Here is a 23,307-nt window from a genome sequence, read left to right on the forward strand (position 1 = left end):
ACAAGGGTCCAGGACGGCATCAGGGTATTACAACTCTTTCAAAAGAAAGAGTCCTCGTGCCTCGGAGAGGCCCAGCAGGGGCCCCCATGTTGCCTGTCAGCAGTCTTGTAACACGGCAATATAGGTATTGCTCTATTTTCGTTGTTGGGGCTTAATATGTGTGCTTTGCAGTACTTCGATTGCAAGCTGCGTTTTCTCTTCCCACCGGATATACAGAAATGTTATCACTGCATTGCCTCCCAGCATTGGTGCCTGCACATCACCACTTCCTGATGAAGAAGGGTTTCAGGGGGCATTAGCTCCCTGCTGGCTGGCTGGCCGTCTGGTGGTAATCGGTGGCTATTACCCTTACCTGTGTTGCTATTGTAATGTATGCACCCCACGGGTGCCTCAGACTGTTTTCGCTCTAAGCAGGGTGGTCAGTTTTTACTCATTGGCTTTGAATTTCTCGTCTAAGGTTGTTGTCGTGAAGGTGACGTGGCTTAAGGTGATATAAACATGCACTTGATCAGACCAAGTACCAGGGGAGTTGCTAGGTCTGGAAAAGACCCGGGGCTAAGCTGATGTCAGAACTGTTGGGACTGGGGGCTAGCAAGCCTTTTGGCTGTAGCTCCTGAGATTCTATCCGGGGCTACAACCAAAAGATCAGGGGCTATAGCCCCCTCAGCCCCCCCCTAGCAACGCCCCTGCCAAGTACATTTGTAAGTCACAGGACGCCACATCACCCGTGGATCACAGGTCTCAACCTTCACATTTTTAAATGAAAATGCTGGTCCAACTTGTAAACCTACAGCCAGAAATGTGTATCTTTTACTAATGTATCTTTTACTAATCTTTTACTAATGTAGACTGGAAAGCCCAGTCTGAGCGGAACAGCCAGGCCGGGTGATCCCGCACCCAAAAACTGAAATAGGCAAAGTAAATCTCAAAACCCCTCTTTATTAACAATCCACATGAATCCATATAAAGCGGGGACAGTATCCAAGCAAAAAGTTGTGAGCTCTTAGTCTTCCCAAGCATGACAACAGTTTAAAAACACATAACACGTCACCATTGATGTCGCATTATAATCTTGGTTTCACAAACCTATAGGGTACGGGGATTGGTTAAGGGACTTGCCTACATATGGAAAATATATCGATTAGTCTTTCTATTGGTTATACTGATATCTGATGGCTCCACCTGGGACCTCCTCTAGATTGATAACAGAGAATACATGTAATCTTTAAGGAGGAGTCTTGGTTACTGCAACATATACTAGACGGCACATCATTAAGAGTTTTTATTGGTTGGTACCATGCTCACCAACCTTGGTTCTGACAGGTCATAAGCACATGAACAGAAACTGGGAGCGAGGGGTGAGAAGTCCAATATCTGCGTTCTTCGATTTAAATAAGATGCTATCCCTCATCGGTAGGTCATGAGCCAGAAATATTCTACAGTACTTGACCTTGTTAGGCACCTTGATTCTGAGAGCATTTGGTGAGAAGAGGCAGGTGCTGGCTCGTTCAATGGACACTATACGTGAGTTATGGGTCACTTGTGGAGATACCATGATCTGAATTATTCCGTCCTGTATTATTTTAGATTTTAGCTATTACGAAAGCAAGTGTTTTTACTTTTCCAACCACTGGGGACTTGGTCGATCCATTCTCTTTGAGGTTTTAACTTATAATTAGTCGACACCTGACATTAAAGGCTGGCTGTTCTTTAATTATTCTAAGATAAATATGTCTTTTGCTTTGGGAATCCTTATCGCATGTTCTCTTCTGGACTGTTCAAGCCTTCCCTTAATTATTCCATAACCTTGATGAAGGGCCGCAAAACCTGTTGCCTATGTCCCGCACAAACCTGTACATCAGTGGATTCAGCAGTTTTTAGTTTAATGAGTTTCAAGACCTCTAATTCATTTCAATGCTGTTGCGACTTCCAGGGCATGGGAAGAGTACCTAGGCACCAGCCCATCCAATTACAGTCAACAACTTGCATCCCTGACAGCTTGACCTGTAAGCTTACACACGGCACACATATCTGAGGAACAATCACTTATGACCTGTGGCCCAGCACATATATATTACATGAACACTTGTTAACTTGTGCTTCAACTGCAGGGGATGACACATCAGGAGATGAGGGATCTATTTGGAGATGATGAGATAACTATAAAACCAGTGGACAAAGGGGGCGCCCTAGTTATCATGAATAGCACGGATTATAATAATGAGTGTGAGAAACAACTTAGCGACATCAATACCTACTCTAGGTTAGATGGAGACCCAACAATAGAAATTATGCAGAACCTTGAAATACTTCTTGAAAAGGCAGAAGAGCTTGAGTGGATCAACGAGAAAACCAAAGCATTTATGTTAAACATACACCCTTGGGTGCCAAATTTCTACACACTTCCAAAGGAACATAAGCACCCAACGCTAACCCCCGGTAGACCTATAGTGTCTGGCACAGACAGTCTATTACAACCTCTTGGACAATATATAGACTTTTTTCTCCAACCTTTACACTAAAGATACTACACACTTTTTGAATCGTCTGAAAGACACTGGCTACGTGGAGGGTTCAATCATGTTTATGATTGATGTCAAGAGTCTTTATACTTCTATACCTCACGATATGGGTCAAGAGGCCATTGAATGGTTTCTAGTGAATGAAGGTGAAATGGAAGCAGTTAAAGAATTTAACATAGTGCTTCTTGAATTCATCTCAGAGAATTCATACTTTCAATACAGGAATCCATTTTTTCTCCAGACATCTGGGACATCAATGGGAGCCATGATGGCCCCGACTTACACAAACTGCTTCATGCATACATTCGAGAAAAAAACATGTTCTATCGCAAGCACATTGGAAGAACAATATAGCATTGTGGACAAGATATATAGATGACATATTTGGCATATGGATAGGAACATCGGAAACATTACAACAAATTTTATATATCTAAACACAATAGATCCACGTATACAGTTTACTTATGAGAGTTCCACAACAGACATCCATTTTCTAGATGTGGCTATACATGTCAAAGAAGGGAGATACAAGACAAACATTTATCGGAAGGAGACAGATCGCAATAATCTTTTTACATCGACTGAGTTTTCATCAGCCAAGCCTACTCAGAAATTTATCATACAGCCAAGTGATGCGTGTGAAAAGAATTGTAAATGATTCGGTGGTGTGCAACATGGAGATTGAGATCATGGGGAGAAAGTTTGAAGCCAGAGGATACAAACAAGAAGAAATCACAGCAGCAAAAGAGTGCTTATCATCACTGACAATTGGAACACAAATGAAAGAGAAACCTCAGGAATCAAATACCCATATGGTCTTTGTGTCATGCTATTCATTACAAAGTAGTCACATCAAAGTGACTCTACTTAAAAAACTGGCAGATATTAAGGAATGACACAAAAGTTGAACATCTATTCAAAGATAATCCTATTTTTGCATATAAAAGGAGCAGGAATCTAAGAGACAGACTAGTGAAGACAAGACCACCGACCCGACCACCCATAACACAGAGAACGGGCACTTACCCATTTCTACATTGCAGTAACAGCAGCTTCATCATCAAGGGTTATACAATAAATCACCCCCGGACAGGAGAGAAGATTCGATTAAGGAGCTACGCAACGTGTGATGCAACCAATATAATATATGCTATCAAATGTCTATGTGGAATCTACTATGTGGGTCAATCAACAAGGTCAGGGAGGATCTGTTGGAATGAACATAGATTGTGTGTTTGCACTAATAACAAAAACTCTGTGGTGGTAAGACATTGGGAAATGAAAAAGCATAACATAAACCAGATTAGGATCCAGATACTAGAAGTGGTGAGACCGAGAGGAAAATATGAAGACCTGACCAGAAGGCTCAACCAACAAGAGACTTACTGGATTGACAGATTGGACTCGTTAAAACCAGGCGGGATCAATGAAGAGACAAACTATATGTGTTTTCTGTGAAGGATGTACACTTGGAAATGATGAATGCTCAATATCTATGAAACACTTGCAGAAAGATTGGTTTGATTATACTGTGTGGGTGTTTTCCTGTGAGGACCTCCTGTCCTTGCGGGACCCAAGGCAGCAGCTGGAGCTCCTGCCTTAACACACCCTTCACAGTTAAGTAGACTCATATTGGACATCAGAAATGTTTGGACATTTATATGCTAATTGATACTGATTAGGATTAATGCTATGTATTTAGTCTGAGAATGTTATAACGTTTGCTCATTATAAAGTGGAAAATGAATTTCATATTACATTCAAGTATATGAGTGGAACAATGAATAACATCCATGATAATCCACACATACGTGACGAGTGGGGGAACAGTACACAGTCACAGAACCACTAGTAGCGACATGGTACATATAGTCTGTGTTACGTACACCGATAGCTTTATAACTACAACAGCGCTACAGCTGGGCATTCAAAAGCGGGAAGAAAGTGAAAGTGACTTTCCGTGTACAACCTGCGCATGCGCAGGTTGCTAGGTAACGTAAGTCAACAAGTGAGAAAAGCAGCATCTGCGATAGATGCCGGTTCTTTGTTGCGGTATTCATTACGGAGTATGAAGTGAAGAAGGTAAGCGAGGGGGAGAGCTAAGAGAGGCGAGTTAGTTGTGTAACAACAGACAGTGATACGATAGGCAGCAGTAAATACATCTGGGTTATTTTGTTTGACTAACAGACACAGACAGTGCCCTTTTGGAATACAGGTACACGGAACACGCACTATGAACAGAGTTGATATTTGATCACATAATGCCACATTACTCCGCAAATTGACTCATTATTATTCATTTTCATCTGTTTATGTTTGTTTGTGTATTTTCATGAATTTGGATTATCTGGATACTGACATGAAATGGTATGTCACCTCATTTATTGAATGGGATTTTTAATATTGATTTTGGTAAAATACATTTATCGTGGCCTAATATGAAAAATGGGGGAATTATGTCACGTTATGACCTTCCTTTTGGGATGAATTGTGTGAAACATTTGATTTATGATGCAAAACATTTACTATTGTTTGATTAATATAATATGATAAACTTGAAGTGCTTAGGAGCCCTGAAGACGGGCACAAGTCTGAAATGCTTTGGCAAAGAAATCTGTTGGCACTAAGAAATTAAGGAGCGCCAATGCCTTATAAATAAAGTGGAAGATGAGAATCTTCAGAATTTTATATAAACTGTGAAGTTAACTTCTTTTTTGATGTGAACATTACTGAAAAAATTTACAATTTGAGCAACTCCAATTGGAGAGCTGGGAGAGAGCACACCTTGGATCAGATTACGTTCTGATTCTTCTATTTTGTATGACACATCACATCCTCATCCCTGAGAGGTCAATGCACCGACTTGACATTCACAGACATCCATGCTCATGTGTCACTCTCAGTGGATCTATGTGGATGGACTCACTTGCAGATGTGCCACACATAGCGGTGTCCTGCATGCATGTCCCTCAAATGGACACAACACTGTAAACCAGCATCCGTACTGTCCCTGCACTTGGTCCATGATCTCACATAGAATGTGCCCGAGTTCAACATGTCACCAAGGACAAATAGCTGAAATAGCTACGTATATGCCAGAAACTGTCTGCCACCACATGCACCCAGCATTGGCATGAGGCTTTTTGCAGCCGTAGCTCACACCTACACACATGCTATATACAGATTGGGGCACCTGCAATCAGGCATTTCACACATACACTGTAGAGCAGTGCTCCACATGGGTACTCACAAGCAGCTTCGGGACGTTGTTACCACTCACATATCTGGGAGTGAAGTTCTGGGTAGAATTTCTCAAGGACCCGCAGTTGGTTTGGTGACAGCTGGTGGCAGCCTGCACGGTACACCTCCACGGTGGGCTCCATCACCAGGGCTGCCTCCACCTTTGCATGGCTACGGGTCTTGAGGTCCACCCATCGCTTTGCACGGTATTCAGTGGACGGTCTGCACTGATGGCAGCTGTGATCTCTTTCCCAGATCTGGTGACGTCCATTGTTAGCCAGCTGTTGCAGGGTTGAAGAAGGCATCATAGGCAACCAGGACCCAATCCACCAGGATGCCCACTTCGGTGTTGGTGAAGTTGGCAGCCCTCTGCCTCACTGACGTGGTGGTGCCACTCTCTCCAGAAGAGGTTGATCATCCCGACATGACAACCCTGAGGCTCCTTTTTGTAACCAAATTCTTAAGCATGCATTATCTATGATCTGCATAACCTGTATCCAAACCTTTAAGCTGGTTGAACATGTAACCAAAATGTTAAACTTGTTAAATTTGTAACCATGTTCGTAATCCGGCAATACCTGTAACCATATTCCTAAGCATGCTCTATTTGTGATCTGTATGACTTGTAAATGAATTCTTAAACTTGCTGAACATGTAACCAAAATCTTAAGCTGTTAATCATGTAACCATTTTTAAGCCTGCAGTACCTGTAACCAGATTCTAAAAATTATGCACCCAGGTGCCTGTGGGTTAGGAGCGCAATATAAATGTAATAATAAATAAATAAAGTATGGCTTTGCTGGGTCCTGGTTCTGTGGAGCTGTAGTGGTGTTGGTAGGGAGAGGTGGAAGTCTCAAATTACAGATGAGGTGGTCACCGGCCCAGCACAGGAGAACAGGCAGGATGTCTGGCACTCCAAGACAGTGCTGGTAGCAAGCAGGAACTTACACTCAATCAGGCAGCAGCAAATATTGAGTGCTTGGGCAATGCGGGGCCCGGCGGAGGCAAAAGCAATGACACGCAGTCAGGAGGAACTATGGTACACGTCTCTCATCCGAGGCAGCAGAAAACAGAGTACCGGACCTTAGTGCGTAAATTATGTGCCACGCAAAGCACGCAGCACGCCTACACGCCTCACAACAAAGACAGTGATATTTAAGGGGTGCAACACGCATCATTGGTTGTTCTTGCACAGGTACGAGGACGGACGAGTTCGCAGAAATGCATTTGGGGGTGCCACACCAGCTATTTACTTCAAGTACTGCAAATCACATTTTTCTTTTTGGTGGTTGCCTCTTCACATACGTGCATGTATGTACTTCCATCATGAGGCCTATGGTGCATCGCGTGTACAATATATTTGTTTCGGGGTGCATCTGCATATCCGGGTATCGCACATGTAATTTATGGGCTTTCGGGGTGCTAATGTGTATCGCGTACCACTTTTTTCATTTCTGAAAACGTTCTGGGTATCGCGTATGCACAATTCTTGATTGTGGTGCCTCTGCATATCGCGTACCACATATATTTGCTTTGCGGGCACATTGGAGCCTTGTTGGACCATGCATCTACATAGTACATCAAATGGACTGTTCCCTTCCTCATTTTGCCAAGAACAATATACTGGTGTGCGTTGCATTCATCCATCTTTCCTGCACCGTGAGTCGTAAGGCCGCAAAAGGGAGAGGGAGAAGACAGGGATGTGGTGAGGACACATATGCCCCAGTCCCAGGAATACGTGGTGTGTCTCAGCACACAGGTGTACTGGCACCTCTACGTGGACATGGTCAGAGGCACACACGTGAACCAGCACCACCTAGAGCCACTAGATCCAAGAGGGGACCCCATGCAGAGCGGGAAGGGGCTCCACCCCAAGACATTGCACAGGAGAAGTGTCTGCAGAGGAAGAAGTGCTTGACTAATGTGGAGCTTCAGATCCACATAGACTGTGTCATGGAACACATCACAAGATGTACCAGTTTGCGGGCAGCACCCATAATCCAGCACAACAAATGGCACATTGGCAGCATGTCACAGGAATCATAAACTCATGTGGTGTGGAGAGGTGCACTGTTGAACAGGTCCAGAAGTGGATGAATGACCTCACATGAAGGACCAAGAAGAAGCTCAGTGACAACCTGGCCTCTGCACTGGCCAATGGAGGGGGGCCAACAGAGGATGGGCAGCTGACCCCAATTGAAAAGGCTGCAAGTACTCTCATCAGCAGTGAGCAGGTGTAAGGCAAGGGAGGCATAGAGATCTATGAGGACACATCTGGTAAGAGGCATTTGTGTGCATTCTGTGTGTGGACAATTATGGTTGACCAACCCATATATGTGTAGTAGTACAACTGGCTGCAGTTGTCAGCCATCCTTGGCCAATGCATGTTTGCTACCATGTTTACTTCTGTCACATGGTCTGCGTTCTGGGAGGATGTTGTGTGGTTCTGATGTGTAGCATATGTTTGTGTGACAGTCACATCACTCTCTACTGGACTTCACAGCTATGCCAGTACTTGCAGGCAGGGTTGCTAATGTACAAAATATGTGGACATTGCAAGACCCCATGATGTGCCCCCCTGATGGGCACACATCACCCACAAGGCACACCTCTGTGTCACGCCAATAAAATACCCCATCCACATGAATCAATCATTGCCACATTACTGGGGCATGTCTCTTTTCATTGTACATCAAGTACTTGTGATATATGTCATCCACACACATCAGTTCCTGTTGAGGTGCATGTTTGTACTGACACCTGCTCGTACGGAACGCCTTGTCAGAATGCGTTTCCAAGTTGCTTGTAATGACACACTGTGGTGTGACCAGCCTGCTGCGTATGAGTGCCCACAGACAACTGCCCTGTGTAGCAGGCGTTATGTTCAAACAACTTAACTTTTATTGGTATTGTTATTATTGTTATTATTTTTATTTTTATTTTTATTTTTATTTTTATTTTTATTTTTATTATGATTTATGTCTTGTTTCGCGCCATATGCCCGTAGGCCTCAGGACGCACAATAAAAAAAAGACAATACAAACAAAGAAGCGGGAATAAAAAATGGAGAGGAGCAGCAGATTAAGCAAATTTAGCCTGCCTAATGGTAAAACAAGTATCTTTGTACCACCCTCTTAAACACAGTGAGAGAGAGCTGGAAGCACTCATTGTCAATGGGAGGACGTTTCAGTCTCTAGGGGGCCTGCACTGAGAAGCTAACACCTCCAAATTTGAACAACCTAAACCAACGTTGTTTGAATTTATACTGGTCACTGGATCGAAGATGCCTAAAGGGATGATCAACAGTCAGTCACTCAGAAATCTAGGAGGGAGCAGTAGAGGTCCAACACTTGTAAGGCAAGGTTAAGATTTTAAGGATAATCATTTGCCTGACAGGCAGCCAATGCAGTATCCTTCTAGAGTATGTGATATGGTCTTGTTTATGAAGACCAAAAACTGCTTGCACTACAATATTCTGGGTAGTATGAAGTGACTGAAGATTACCCTGCAATGTCCAAATTAACAGACTGTTGCAGTAGTCAAGTCTCAACTTCACCAAGGCCTAAGCCAAGATTTATCTACCTGAATAAACATCACACGGACACGTCTTACTGCTTCGGGATCCCGGCGGCTACTGAGTTGCACAGGGCTCCCCTTTATTCATTGCGCCTGCGCGAGCCGGAACTCTCTGGTATGAGTCCCCTGGGGAATACCTTGAAAAGGGCTTCCGCTGAGGCCACCCCCATGGATTGATGAGGAGTAGCAAGGTATTCGTGGAGGAATTGGTAGAGGTAGTTCCCCTCCTTGGTTCTGCGAGATCCTGAATATTTGATTCAGAGTTTGCATAAAACTCTCAGCCTCTCCGTTGGCCCTCGGCCAGAGGGGGCTCACCTTCTGGCACTTTATTCCACTCTCCTCCTTGTATTGCGCTAACTGTTGGCCCTGAAAGGGGGGTTCATTGTCTGAGCATAGTTCCAGGGGAAATCCGTGGGTGGCAAAAATACTTTCCAGTGCTTGAATGGTGAGATCACTGGCGGTAGATTCTACCAACTCTATTTCGGGGTACTGTGACCATTGGTCTATCACTGCCAAAAAGTAGGTGCCAAATGCACTGTTGTATATACTCGTCCACCCGATGTTCCAGGTCAGGGAACCATACCTTGGCTCTTAGGCGTGCTTTAGTTTTGCCCGTGCCCTGGTGGCCACTGTGAGCCAGTTTCAACACCTTTTTCACCAGCATCCACAGTATGATGATCTGTCGTTCTCTCAAAATTAACTCTTCCTCATAAACTGACAGTTCATTTCGGGAATGCAACAGCGCTTGTAGGTCCTGTTGGACGCCCTTCTCTCTACGTGTTATGTTCGCCAGCGCCATCTTCCAGTCTCCGCTGGCCATTGCTGTCTTTATGAGTTGAAAGCACTTGTCGGCCATGTACGCATCAACGAGGTCTGGCATGGTTAACGCGATGGGCACGGCGGCCTCCACCACGTGATGGATTACCTCGGCACAGTCTTCTTCCGATGGTCCTTCCTGCTCTGTGCCATGACTGGGGTGACTGGACAGGTAGTATGCCGGGTTATTTGTGCCTGGCCTGTATTGAAGCTTCACACTGTATTCCATCAGGGATAGCATCCACCTTTCAATCAGTGGGCGGGAAGGGTTTGGAGGACACCCCTGCCATGATGGGGATCAATATGTATAAGTGGAAATGTTTGCAGCCCCACAGAATGGCCAGCGCCTCCCTTTCTATCTGTGAGTACCTCTTCTCTGTGTCTGTCAGGGCCTTGCTGGCGTATGCTATAGGATGCATCTGCCCCTGTGCATCCAGCTGCAATAACACTGCATCAAGTCCCACAGGACTGGCATCAACCATCAGTTCAGATACCTTCTTGGGATCAAAACATGCCATTGCTTCTTCCCCAGTCAGTGCTGCTTTGATGGTGTCGAAAGTCTTCTGTTCCTGGGCGGACCACTCCCAGGTGGCGTTGTTTCTCATGGGGGCCCTCAGTGGCTCGGCGAGGGAGGCCAGGTCTCGGATAAACTGCCCACAGTAGTTTACCATCCCTAGAAAGCTTTGAATGTCTGAAGGGGATTTGGGGGGGGGGGGGGGTGCCTCTCTCATGTCTCCTACCTTCTCCGAGTCTGGGGAAATGCCACCAGCATGAACCATGAATCTGAAGAATTCAATCTTGTCCTTGAAGAATTCACGCCTTTCTTTTTGCAGGGTTAGCCCCAGGTCCCGGATCCCCTCTAGGGTTTTCTCCAGACTCTTCATGTGCTCTGCCTCTGAGAACGCATATGCGAGAATGTCCTCACTTAAGTTTAGTACCCCTTTCAGGGCAGCAAGGGTTCCTCTGATCACGTTCTGAAAGACTTCTGCAGCCGAAGAAACCCCAAAATGTAATCTCTTGTAATGGTAGAGGCCCTCATGAGTGGTAAAGGTGTTTATGTAACAGGATTCAGGGTGTAGCTCGAGCTGGTGATACCCTGAGCAAAGGTCCAGCTTTGAAAATACCTTGGTACCCTGAAGCTCACCCACAACATCATCGAGCGTCGGTGTCAGGTGACGCTCTAGTTTAATGGCCATGTTGGGCAGCCGCATGTCCACGCAGATACGCACCACCCCTGGTTGTTTGGGTTTGGAAGCCACTACTAACGGGGATACCCATCTTGGTGGGGCCTTCAACCCTCTCAATGATGTCCATATCGACAAGGTTTTGCAGTTCTTGTTCTACCTGCACCCTCGGAAACGGGATCTGACGATGTTTCAGGGCCGTCGGTCTCACTGATTTATCAATATGTAGACGTATGGGATCTCCCCGCAGATTGCCTACCCCATTGAACAAATCTGTATATTGCTCTGTGATGTTGTGGATGACATGGCTTTGGACGCCGCACAGCTTAGAAGAGAGTGTGGACTGACCTCAGTTATGAAAAACGTGGCTTTGATGGAGTGTTGGCCATGGATGATTTACGTTGTAAACGCTCCTTGTAGTGCAAGGGGCGTGCTGCCTCCAAATGTATATATCCTGGCCTTAGTTTTATCGAGCACCTCATTTATGTCTGGCAGCCATGACGCACATGGAGGCTCCTGTGTCTATCAGCACAGGTGTTGGTGTCTCCTCAATGTTGACCACGCAGGTGGATTGTCATCGCTTCCTTGAGCCAGTGTCAATGTTTGAGATGAAAAAGACTTCTTCGTCCTCCTCTTCTTCCTCGGCTAGGTCTAGCTCTTGTATCCCTTGTTCAGCTGTGGCTACACTCTTGTGCTTATGTGGGCCACTATTGCTAACTCTCGCTGGACCCCGTGATACAGCCACTGGGTTGGCTGCCCTGCATACTCTGGCATAGTGCCCTGTCACACCACAGCGTCCATACACCGTTGACTTCGCCGGGCAGTCTCCGGTGTGCATAATGTCATAGCTGCAATATTGACAGAGTTGCGGATGCTCGGGCTTTTGAAACTGCTCAGGTTGCTTTTGGGACCATCCTGGCTTTTGGGATGTGTTCATCACAAAGCGTCCAATGGCATATGGCCTCCTCGCTTTTTCCTGGGTGGACTGCTGCGTCCATTCTGGTGCCTCTGCTTTCCGCAAGCTCATATGCCCTGCCCATGTCCAGAATCTGAGCAAGCGTTAAACCTGGTTCTCGGACCACCTGGCGTATGAGCTTCCCTGAGCTACACCCTTGAAGGAACTGATTGCGCACCATTCCCTCCTCATTTCCCCATCTGCACGTGCTGGCTAGCTGACACAGCCGCCCGCAGAAGTGATCCAATGTTTCCTCACCAGACTTTCTCTCGCTGCACATCACAAACATGTCAAAGTCCTGGTTGGCCAAGGGCAAAAAGTGTTATTTGAGGGCATTTTTGACGTCCACATACGTGGTTGCCTGAGAATTCAGTGACTCAAATATGCGGTGGACCTCAGAGCCAGCTGCATACAATAGCGTCGCCACCTTGGCATCGTCGTCTGTCTCTCGGGTGGCTCTAAAGTACATTTTTAGCTTTTTGACCCGTAGGAGCCACTTGGGTCCTAGTTTGGATGGGGAACCAGACAGGTCAAACTCGGGCATTGGTGGTAAAGTAACTTGTTGTCTCTGTGGTGGTAGTGCTTGTGCACCAGCGTCTTCCTGGTCCCCCATGGTGTCAGACCGCACAAGCACCTCCTCCTGTTGTAGAGGCCGCAAGTCTGCTCCACACAAGGGCGATGCACTGCTTCAGATTGAGAGCACCACAAAGAAAAAAGAAATGGACCCCATGGGGTGGGCAGCGCTGTCCAGTGGGTCTTTGGTGAGATGAAGAAATGCAGGATATGCTGTATGCCCTTCCCTGGGCTGAAAGAATGTTCAACTGGTCAAAGTGCAGCCATTGCACACGTGGCCACAGCCATCTGGAGTAAGGCAGCTGTGGGGTGTCCAAAAATTAACTTTATATGTTGTCTGACCAGCGCACGAGGCACGAGGGGCCGCAACCGTCGGACCGCAAAAATGGTGGCTCGCGTGTGCTGCATAGGAGCCAGCGTCTTGTGGGCGTCGTGCAAATATCACTGATGGCATGGATATCCCACTCAGGGCCATCCTCGTCGCCAATGTTACCTTCTAGCTGGGCCCCAGGGCTTCCCAACAGCGTAAGTACGGTACCTGAATAAACATCACACAGACATGTCTTACTGCTTCGGGATCCCAGCGGCTACTGCAGTGCACAGGGCTCCCCTTTATTCATTGCGCATGCGCAAACCAGAACGAGGCACGCGCATGAGTACAGAGATGCGTCTCGCTCCGTAACAACAGTGATATATGGCCTGATTTGATTGAGAAGCCTGGCTATACAGCCGCAGGATGACTCAGTATGCAACACATGGAACTTCACACTCAGTTCAGCGTCCAGATTGACACCCAGGGTTTTAGCACCGTTCATATCTATAATTTGGTTGTTAGCGATGTCAAAGCATCTATAGGAAACATCCAGTTTCTCAAGTCATTGCCCAGTAGTCGAAATAAGAAGCTCTGTCTTATTGTCATTGAGTGCCAAAGAGTTCGACCATTCAAGACGGAATTGCTGTGTATACACTGTTAATGTTCTCAAAGTTGTGGGCAGAATTGCCTGATAGCTCAAACACCACCTGAGTGACCTCTGCATAGCTGGTGTACCAGATACCCAGGCAGTCCAGAAAACTAGCAATTGTCTTATATAGACATTAAAGAAGGAAGGTGATATACAAGATCCCTGTGGGACACCAGCTTTGATGATATCCAGGGAGGATTGAGCTTCCTAACCGCTACTCTAGAAACCCAGGGGCTGAGAACAGAGACAATCCAGTCAGATGCCAAGTTGGAGCAGCCCACTAGACCCTTCAATTGGTCGACAAGAATAGCATGGTTGACCAGGTCAAAGGCCGCAGAAAGATCTAGTAGCATCAATAGTGCTGGATGCCCTTTTTTTACTATGTCAGACAGAGTGATTTTTTTTTTTGTGTCCTGTAGGGCTGTTTCTGTCCCGTGCCGTGCTCTGAATCCAGACTGGTGAGTACCTAAGGTGTTACTTTCCTCAATAAAGTCTTGAAACTGAAGATAAGCACCTTTGTCCAGGATCTTGAGCAGGATCGGGACATTGGTTATCAGGTGATAGTTTTTTGCTAGGATTGATCAAGGGAACTTTTATTCCGGAGGGAGGGACCCAGATCTGTTTAAGCAAGGCTGGAACAACACCCTCATTAAAGGACCGATTTGCCATTCTAGTGATCCACAGAATCAGCAGATCATCGAAACCTTGAAGAATATTTGCAGGGCAGATATCGCCCTTACATAGTGTGGGTTTGAAATTGCATCCTTTTAGTGCACTGCAGTCATTGTGATCCATTAAAACAAAACATTGTATCTAGGTGGGTATGCTTTGTTCACTGCTTTGTGATCCTTTTATAATTGAATCCTGCACCCTACCTATTGCTCTGCATTTGTATTTGTGGCCTCCTTTAACTACTAGGCTGCCTTCGAGCAAGGGCCAGAACTGTGAAGTGCAGCCCCCCCCCTTCTTTCCTCAGATGGCACTCATTATTCTGTCCTCTCTCCCTCGACCATCTCATTTTCTCCACTGCACCCTGTGGTATAAAGGTACATCCATTTCAAGCTACGCATCTTCCTCTTCCATCTTGCATCCATTTTTTTGCACTGCATTCATTGTGATGCATATTTTAAAAATCGTATCTATGTGGGTGTGCTTTTCATTTTGCATCCATGTTGTGCACTGCATTCATAGTGATACATTTTTAAAAAATCGTATCTAGGTGGGTGTGCTTTTTATCTTGCATCCATGTTGAGCACTGCATTCATAGTGATCCATTTAAAAAAGATGATATCTAGGTGGGTGTGATTTTCATCTTGCATCCATTTTGTGCACTGCGTTCATTGTGATCCATTTATAAAAAAAAACGTTTCTAGCTGGGTGTGCTTTTCATCTTCCATACATTTTATGCACTGCCTTCATTGTGATCCATTTATAAAAATCCTTTCTAGCTGGGTGTGCTTTTCATCTTCCATACATTTTGTTCACTGCATTGTGATCCTTTTATAATTGATTTCTGCACCCCTCCTATTGCTCTCCATTTGTATTTGTGCCCTCCTTTAACAACTAGGCCACGTTGGAGTAAGGGCCAGAACAGTGAAGTGCAGCCCTCCCCCCTCTTCTTTCCTTGTCTCATTTATCATCTGGCACTGAGATGGCACTCACATATCTCACCTATCTTTTCTAACTACTACACTATCACCTATCCTCCCGGTCTCACGAGCCTGGATGAAAAAAGCACAGAAAAGACATTCTGGGTGCAAATCCTAGCCTTCCCATCACAGACACCTATGTCAGCACATCTTTCAGTGAGATCTTCACTGATATCCTTTTCTCTGTCCCCTCTACAGACCTATGGACTCCTCATCTCATCTCTTCTCTCTCCCCTTTCACATTGTCTCCCATTAATGGTGGCACCAAGTGGGAAGTCCTCTAGGTGGGCTTCTTCTCATCACGCTGCATCGTTAATGTCTATCACACTAGCTACGGGTCCTCAATCCAACCTCCTTCTCTTTGACAGGATGCTGCCGTCCCTCATTATGACATGATATGATTTGATATGGCATTTATAACGCGCCTATACACAATTGTTTCAAGGCGCGATGAGGCAAGGGAGGGGAAAACAGTGGAAGACAGACAATGATCCTACTAGGCCAGGTGTCATTCAGATTGTGCAAGTGCGAGGGTAGGGGGAAAGGGAAGAGTGCCAGGGGGAAGGGAAAGGGGAAAGTGCAGTGCATGGGAAATACGAATAAATGCGATAAATAAACGGCCTGATCGTGGCAAGTGCAAGGTAAGAGCAGACATGAGTGCTGGTAAGGGGACTGAAGGGATACAGAACCAGTCCCTACGTGCAGGGGGTTGCCAGGGAGGCAGGGCATGTGTGCAAAAGGTGGGACCTGGCCCCAAGATCAGAAAGGATGACCAGGTAACCAGTGCAGAATCGCCAGGAAATTCAGCAGGGGAGGGAGGCAGAGAAAGCAGAAGTAAAGAGGAAGGTTTTGAGGTGTTTTTGGAACCAGAGATGGTTCTCCTCAAGTTTCAGGGAGACAGGAAGGCTGTTCCAGAGGGAAGCCCCAGCCGAGGAGAGAGATCGACCACCAACTCCCTGAGATAGTTGGAGGCAGATGAGCGAAGAACCCGAGAAGGAAGGTATTTAGGAAGAGAGAATTGAAGGTAATGGGCCCCAGGCCCTAGAAGGCCTTGTGGATAATGCATAGGGTTTTGAACGTAATCCTTGCAGCAACTGGGAGCCAGTGCAAAGATTTCAGTCCTGGAGAGATACGATCCCGGGGCTTAAGGCCAAGGACAAGTCTTGCAGTCCTGTTTTGGATAAGTTGTAGAGGGCAGAGAGTAGAGACAGGCAGATTTAGATAGAGGCTGTTGCAATAGTCCCGTTTAGAGAGAACCAGGGCTCTGGAGACGGTGAGCTTCTGGGGGAAGGAGAGGAGAGGAAGAATTAACTTTCTTCCTTTTCCTGCCTTTCCCCCTACCACTCTCTCTGTTCCCGCTGTGTTGACTGGAGTACCGCGCCCCTGTATTCCACCTCAGAAAACCTTCAAAGGCAGTGACCGTCTCAATCTGGCGACTCCTAACACCCGCTCTGCCAACAAACACTCTGCTGACATCTGTCTCCTTCTTGAAGACACTGACCTTGACATTCCGCTGTTACTGAGTCATGGTTTAATGCCAGCTCAGCCACTGCTTTTGACTCCGTTCTACCTGACAGCTTCAAGATCATTGCCAAGCCATGACCTCACCGTGCTGGCGGTGGGGTGTCCTTAGTCTGCCCTGAGTAGGTTCTTTCCTGGGCTGATTTCTGTTGGTCCCTACTGTCAAACTCCTGCAATATGCTCCTCTTGGGTGATTTCAACATCCAATTCGACTCCCCTGGCACAGCATCCACTGTTTTCATTGTCCTCTGCACCTCTCTACCCATCTTCATTCTCTCTTCTGGTCGAACACACTCTGCTGGACACACTCTGGATGCCCTCATCCACTCTAACCTCCCTCTCTCATCTCCTCTGATCACCCCTCTCTCTTGGTCAGACCACTCACTTCTCTCCTCCCACCTGGGTCCCTTTGGTTTGGCCCTCTGTCCGCACCCCCAAAATCCCTGCTAGCCTCGTTTTTGAACATTTGCTCAATGAAATGAGTATCAGCTGCTGCCTTCACTTCCACCACCTATCCCCCTTTGCTCCCTACCTCAGACTCCACCACTGACACTGCTCTCAACAACTTCCACTTGTCAATCACCAACACTCTTGACATTCTTGCCCCTGTCATGAGGGTCTGCCTGAAACCCACATCTAAGCATAACACCCGGTACAACTCTGAACTTGCAGCCCTGAAATGAAAGTGCAGAAAGGCGGAACGGATGTGGCAAACCTCAGGCTCACCTACTGATAAACTGGCCTGCCGCCTGCTCCAAAGTCAATACAGACTTTCCATCCGTGCCAAGAAAAGGGTCCATATTCAGGCACGGGCATCTGGTGTGTCCACCAACACGGCTGAAAATTTCAAATCTGCAGTGAACTAGATGACCCTTCTGCAGTCTCCTCCTCCCCTCTTGCTTCCCAGACCCTCTGCACCGCACTGGCCACTCACTTCACCACCAAAACTCAGGACATCCTGAACAGCCTTGTCTCTCACCCTACCAACCCATCCCGCTCCCCCTGCCTTCCTTGGCCCCTCACCCCCTCCTTCCTCCTTCTCCTCCTTCACCCCAACCACACCCAAAGAAGTCACCAGAGTTGTCCCCTCCAAGAAGGTCTCTTCCAAACAGGCTTCCCCTTGCTCAATCAGAGCTATCAAGGGCAACATTGTCTCTCTTTCCTGCTCACTCGCTGATCTCTGCAACCAGTCTCTTGCCACTGGTTCCATCCCCTCCTCCCTCAAGAACTCCATTGTGCACACCCTCCTGAAAAAACCTTCAGCCGACCCTACCTGTCCAGCCAACTACCGCCCTATTTCCACCACACCGTTCCTGGGAAAACTGCTGAAGAAGTTTGCCTGGCTGTAATTCAACTCTCACACTGATATTGTTGGTGATCTCCATGACCATCAATCTGGATTCTGAGCATCCAGAGGCACGGAAACTGCTCTACTGAACATCCGTGAAGAACTGCTCACATCACTGGATTCCAACTCCTCAGCTGTCCTCATCCTACTTGATCTCTCCTCTGCCTTTGACACGGTAAACCACTCCATCCTCGTACAAAGGCTCCAGGACACCCTTGGTATCTCGGATCGGGTACTGGACTATCTGAGCTCCTTCCTCACTGACCGCTCCTCCCAAGTCATCTTGGGCACCTTCTCTTCTCCTACTTCCTCCTCCACCTTTGGTGTCCTCCACCTTTGGTTTATATCCTCTCCCCTTGGCTCTTTAACATCTACCTTACTCAGCTGGCACTCCTCATCTCCTCATCTCCTCCTGCTCCCCCAACTTCCAGTGTTATGCAGACGAGGCGACACACAACTCTTTTTCAAACTTCCTGCTGACCCTCTTGCACCTTCCATCCTCCCCAACTGCTTATCTACCATCCAGGCCTGGTGCACTTCTCACCTGACCCCAGGTTCACTCCAAGCTTGACTATTGCAATAGCCTCTGTTACGCTCACCTGGTATCCACGGGGACGCCACCCAGCCAGTTGGTCGTTGGTGTCCTTCCCAATGATTTCCTGGTGTGGTCTCGGTGTCGATGGGATTCCGCCAGGTTGTCAGAATTGGTGGGCTCTCCGTCCTGCTCTCTGGGCAGGAGGCGTTTTGTCTTTTGTGGGTGCGGGCGGTCCAGTTACTTCATTGACTGCTACCCTTGTAGTGTCTTTCAGGTAGGTCTTATTGTGATTGATGGCGTTGTAATTCTTGCATGCCTTTTCTCTGTTCTAAATGGCTCTTTTTTTATCTCCCTAGGAGTGCGGAGTGTCCGCTTGGAGAACTGGATATGCCGGTTCTCACTGATGGCGCGCTATAGCGCTATGATGCGGTAAGGAGGCGCTTTGCGTAGCGCAGTGATGTCTTGTCCTCACTGACCTGTGCTTTTCTCTTTTCGTAGGTCGCAGTGAGTTCCCAGCGCAGATGGAGTTCAGGAGCTATGCCGGCCGAAAAGAAACCAAACAGGTAAGTCTTTAAGCGCTTTGTGGTTGTAATGTCTCCACTACCTCCTTTAATGATGTCTTCCTCCTTTTCTCAGGTCCTTCGATCCGGGCGGTGAACTCCACCAACAAAGCTGCTCAGGAGCTACGAGCAGTGAAGGATGATGAATGCAGGTAAAATTCTGCTGCTAACAATGTTCTTGGTTTTTCTGCAGGTCCGGAATTCACCAGGCTCGTGAGAAAGCTGGACATGGGGAGCGTCACGTTGCTAGAAGCAAAGTAACGCAAAGCGTGTTGTCTTGTTCGGGTGTGGTTTAAATACCCACTATAAAGTAGTCCAGGTAAAGTAGTCCCTAGGCCACCACACCCAAAAAACTAGACCGCATAGCTTGGTTCTAGGAATCAAGCTGTGTGGATGCCTACATGTTGGCTGAAAGCCTAAATAAAGTAGTTCCTCAAGCAGTTCCTTACTGATGAGCCTGGCGCCAAAGACGCCAGGACTGGCCCCAAGAGGGCCTGAGAAGTGGATGCCAGGTCTTATTAGTGATCCGAATCCTGATTCCACCTGGCCAATGGGCTTGACAGTGGGTATCGGGGCTGAGGGTCGTGACAGCCTCCTCCTGAATCTTCCTTCTTCCACTCTGCAACCCCTCCAGCTTATCCTTGGCCTCAAGCTCAGGGACTGCATCTCTCCTGCCCTAAAAAGTATTCACTGGCCCCTGGTTGCTTCACAGATTCAATTAAAATCCCTCTGTATCATATGCAAGGCTGCCTGGGGCCGGGGACCACTCTATCTGCAACTCTCTCTCACTAAATATTCTCCCTCTAGACCTCTACGTTCCTCTGGCACCAATTCTTTGGGTCTAGAGCGTTTCGCTAAACAGAGGGCAAGAGGTTGATCGCTTTCCTAAGCTGGCTCCCTTCTACGGAACAGCCTCCCCCTCCCTCTGCGTCTTGAACAGGACTTCCTTAAATTCCGGGAGCTCCTCAAGACTTTCCTTTTTACCTCCTCCTTCCCCAATTCTTTCCTCTGCTAATCTCACAGTTGCATGATTCATGTCCGGGCCCTTATGCATTCTTGGGGCACTGACCTCCCACACCGAATCGCTTCTGTCTTTCGTCAGCACTTGCCTCGACAAACCCTCTGTCCTGGAGGCTCACACTTACCACAACTTGCACTTCATCTTTTGCTCACCTACAAGCATGGGCACCCCAGCACCTACCCTCACTGCCCCCTCCTTTCTGTACTTGCACATTCTGAATACTCACAAGGCATAGTAGGTTGGTCCTTTGTTTATTCTTTTTCCCCCCTTCATTGTATTTAATATTTTTATGTATTTTAATGTCTCATTCGCATGTCCCCTCTATGTTGCCCTGTGTGTGCTTTGAACAGAATTTACTTGCTGTATAAGCGCCTAACAAGCAATCAATAAATAAAATAAATAAATAAATGTATTGCATGACTTTTTTTTTCATTACTTGTTCTAATCCTGACTGTGAGTGACTGCATCGTATGTGTGTGTACATTGTGGGAACATGCATGTGGTACATCGTCCGCTCCCCCAGCTTCTCTTCATCTGTTGTCCCTGTAGGTGTTAGCAGTGCACCCTATGATCCCCATCACCTTCCCACACTTTACATGGGGTGTTATGCACATCGCTCGGCTGCACGCAAAGATGTGAGGAACCCGCTCAAAGTCCGAAATGACATCTCACTTGATTTTAAATGTTATGTTATCAACATTTATAATGCGCACTGTCGCCCAAGGCCATCATGGCGCGAGGATAGCACAGGGACAATACTTAAGAGTAACAGCAGTCTAAAAGAGACACGTTTTTAGAAGGCAACAAAACTGAAGTTGATTCTCGATGCGTCTAATGGCGATAGGCAATTCATTTCACAATTTGGCAGCTGTGGACCACAGATAAAGCCTGGCCACCAATCCTAGAAAAGTCAAACTTCGGAAACGTCAACAGAAGAGCATTACTGGAGCGAAGGGTGCGACCCGGGATATAGGGTAGACATTTTTCATGTAGTTAGTCAGCTCCCTGCCCATAGACTGCTCTGTGAACCAGACAGAGGGCTTTAAAATCAATACTCTTAGAAACATGGAGCCAATGCAGAGCACAGAGTATGGGCACGGTGGGGGGTAGATGTGGCCACCCTAGCTGCAAGATTCTAAAGGATCTGCAGCCTACGAACCAGCCCCATAGGTTGGACCAAGAACAAGGCATTACAATAGTCAATACGACTAAGTACAGCAGAAGCTACCACCAGCGGACGCAGATGGACAGGGAGTAAAGGTAAGATCCCCCAAAGTACTCGTAGAAGAAAATGGCTAGTTTTTCAGACAGCACTGACTTGAGCCGACATGGACAGTGAAGCAGACAGAAATACTCCAAGATCTTTTACCAAGGACACAGGGGTAGGAACAGCACCCAAAGCAATGGGTCATAGAGAGGCTGACCAAAGAGCAATGTCATTGGGAAGCCTACCACCAGAACCCCCTTCTTGTCCCTGTTGAGCTTCAGCAAGTTTCTGCTCATCCACTCTCCCACAGCTGCCGGGCAGTCACACAGTTGTCCAGACACCTCAGAGTGGTCCAGGTGTAAAAAGACTAAAATCTGGGTGTCTCCGGCATAGCAATCGCACCGGAAACTGTGGGAGTGGATGAGGCCTATCAGTTGCTGAACATAGATATCAAACAACATTAGGGACAAGACAGAGCCTTGAGGAACACCACAGAAAGTGCATGAGAAGAGGAATTAAAAGGGAGAGTAAGAGAAATTGAGACCTATCAGCAAAAAAAGAGGAGAACCAGGTCAGGACAGGGCCAGAGAGGCCGCCAGACTTCATGCGGGACAGCAGGATGGCGTGGTCTACAGTATCAAAAGCTGCAGAGAGGTCTAACAATATCAGAGCTCCCACTCCACCCGGGTCAACCAACATGGGAAGGTCATCCCGTGTTGGTGGCTGGGCTTTTTCGGTGGCTGCAGCTAAGGCCTGGAATGCTCTCCCTTCCGCTCTGTGGACTACTGTGAACCATCTTGTGTTTCGCCGTCTGCTGAAGATTCATTTATTATAATCCCTCATACACTTGCTATTGCTGCCAGCACCCTGATGCCTTTTGGCGAACGCCCGCTTTATAAATATGGATAACATAACATAACATCATCAACGGACAAGAGGACACTCACGGTCCCCCGACCTGGCTGGAAACCAGACTGAAAAGAATGAATGAATTTAGAAGAAATGCAGTGAGAATGCACTGTACATATCCTATTTAATAAATGTTTTTTGATATCAACTTCCCAAACCACCCCCCTTCTGGCACTTAATGGGAAAAATAAAATGGTGGTTAGAGAGCAGATATCATTTAATTTGGTGAATTCTTATACTTACTTTGCATTAGTTGTTAAAGGCGCAGAGCCAGCCGAAATCCTCAAATGTTCCCAGGGGAAGTATCAGTCAGGAGGCCCATCGTGGTCAGACTCCATGGATATACAACTGCATCAGGTTCCCTTCCCTGCCGGTTCCATTGTGGACAAGGCTTATCTCTTTGGAATAGGCATCCTGCCTCCTGCAGCCCTTAAATTGGTCTGACTCATTAATCCATCCATCCTAAAAGAACAGGTGGTGTTCCATGCTGCAGCTTTTTACCTGAGTTGGAATCATTTGCCCTTTGTGCTCCCACCTTTTTAAAGTGTAAAATATTCCCACGCTTATGTCATAATTATGTCACACTGTGTGATTGGCCCAATATTTCCATTGAGAAAGCTCAGAGTTAGACACTGCAATCAAATACACAGCCAACCACCTTTGTTTGATTATAATGGGCCTTATTACGACCCAGGCGGAAAACCATGGTGCTAATAGCACCATGGT

Source organism: Ambystoma mexicanum, chromosome 1p (genome assembly GCF_040938575.1).
Source record: "Ambystoma mexicanum isolate Mex_15411 chromosome 1p, UKY_AmexF1_1, whole genome shotgun sequence".
Taxonomy (NCBI): domain Eukaryota; kingdom Metazoa; phylum Chordata; class Amphibia; order Caudata; family Ambystomatidae; genus Ambystoma; species Ambystoma mexicanum.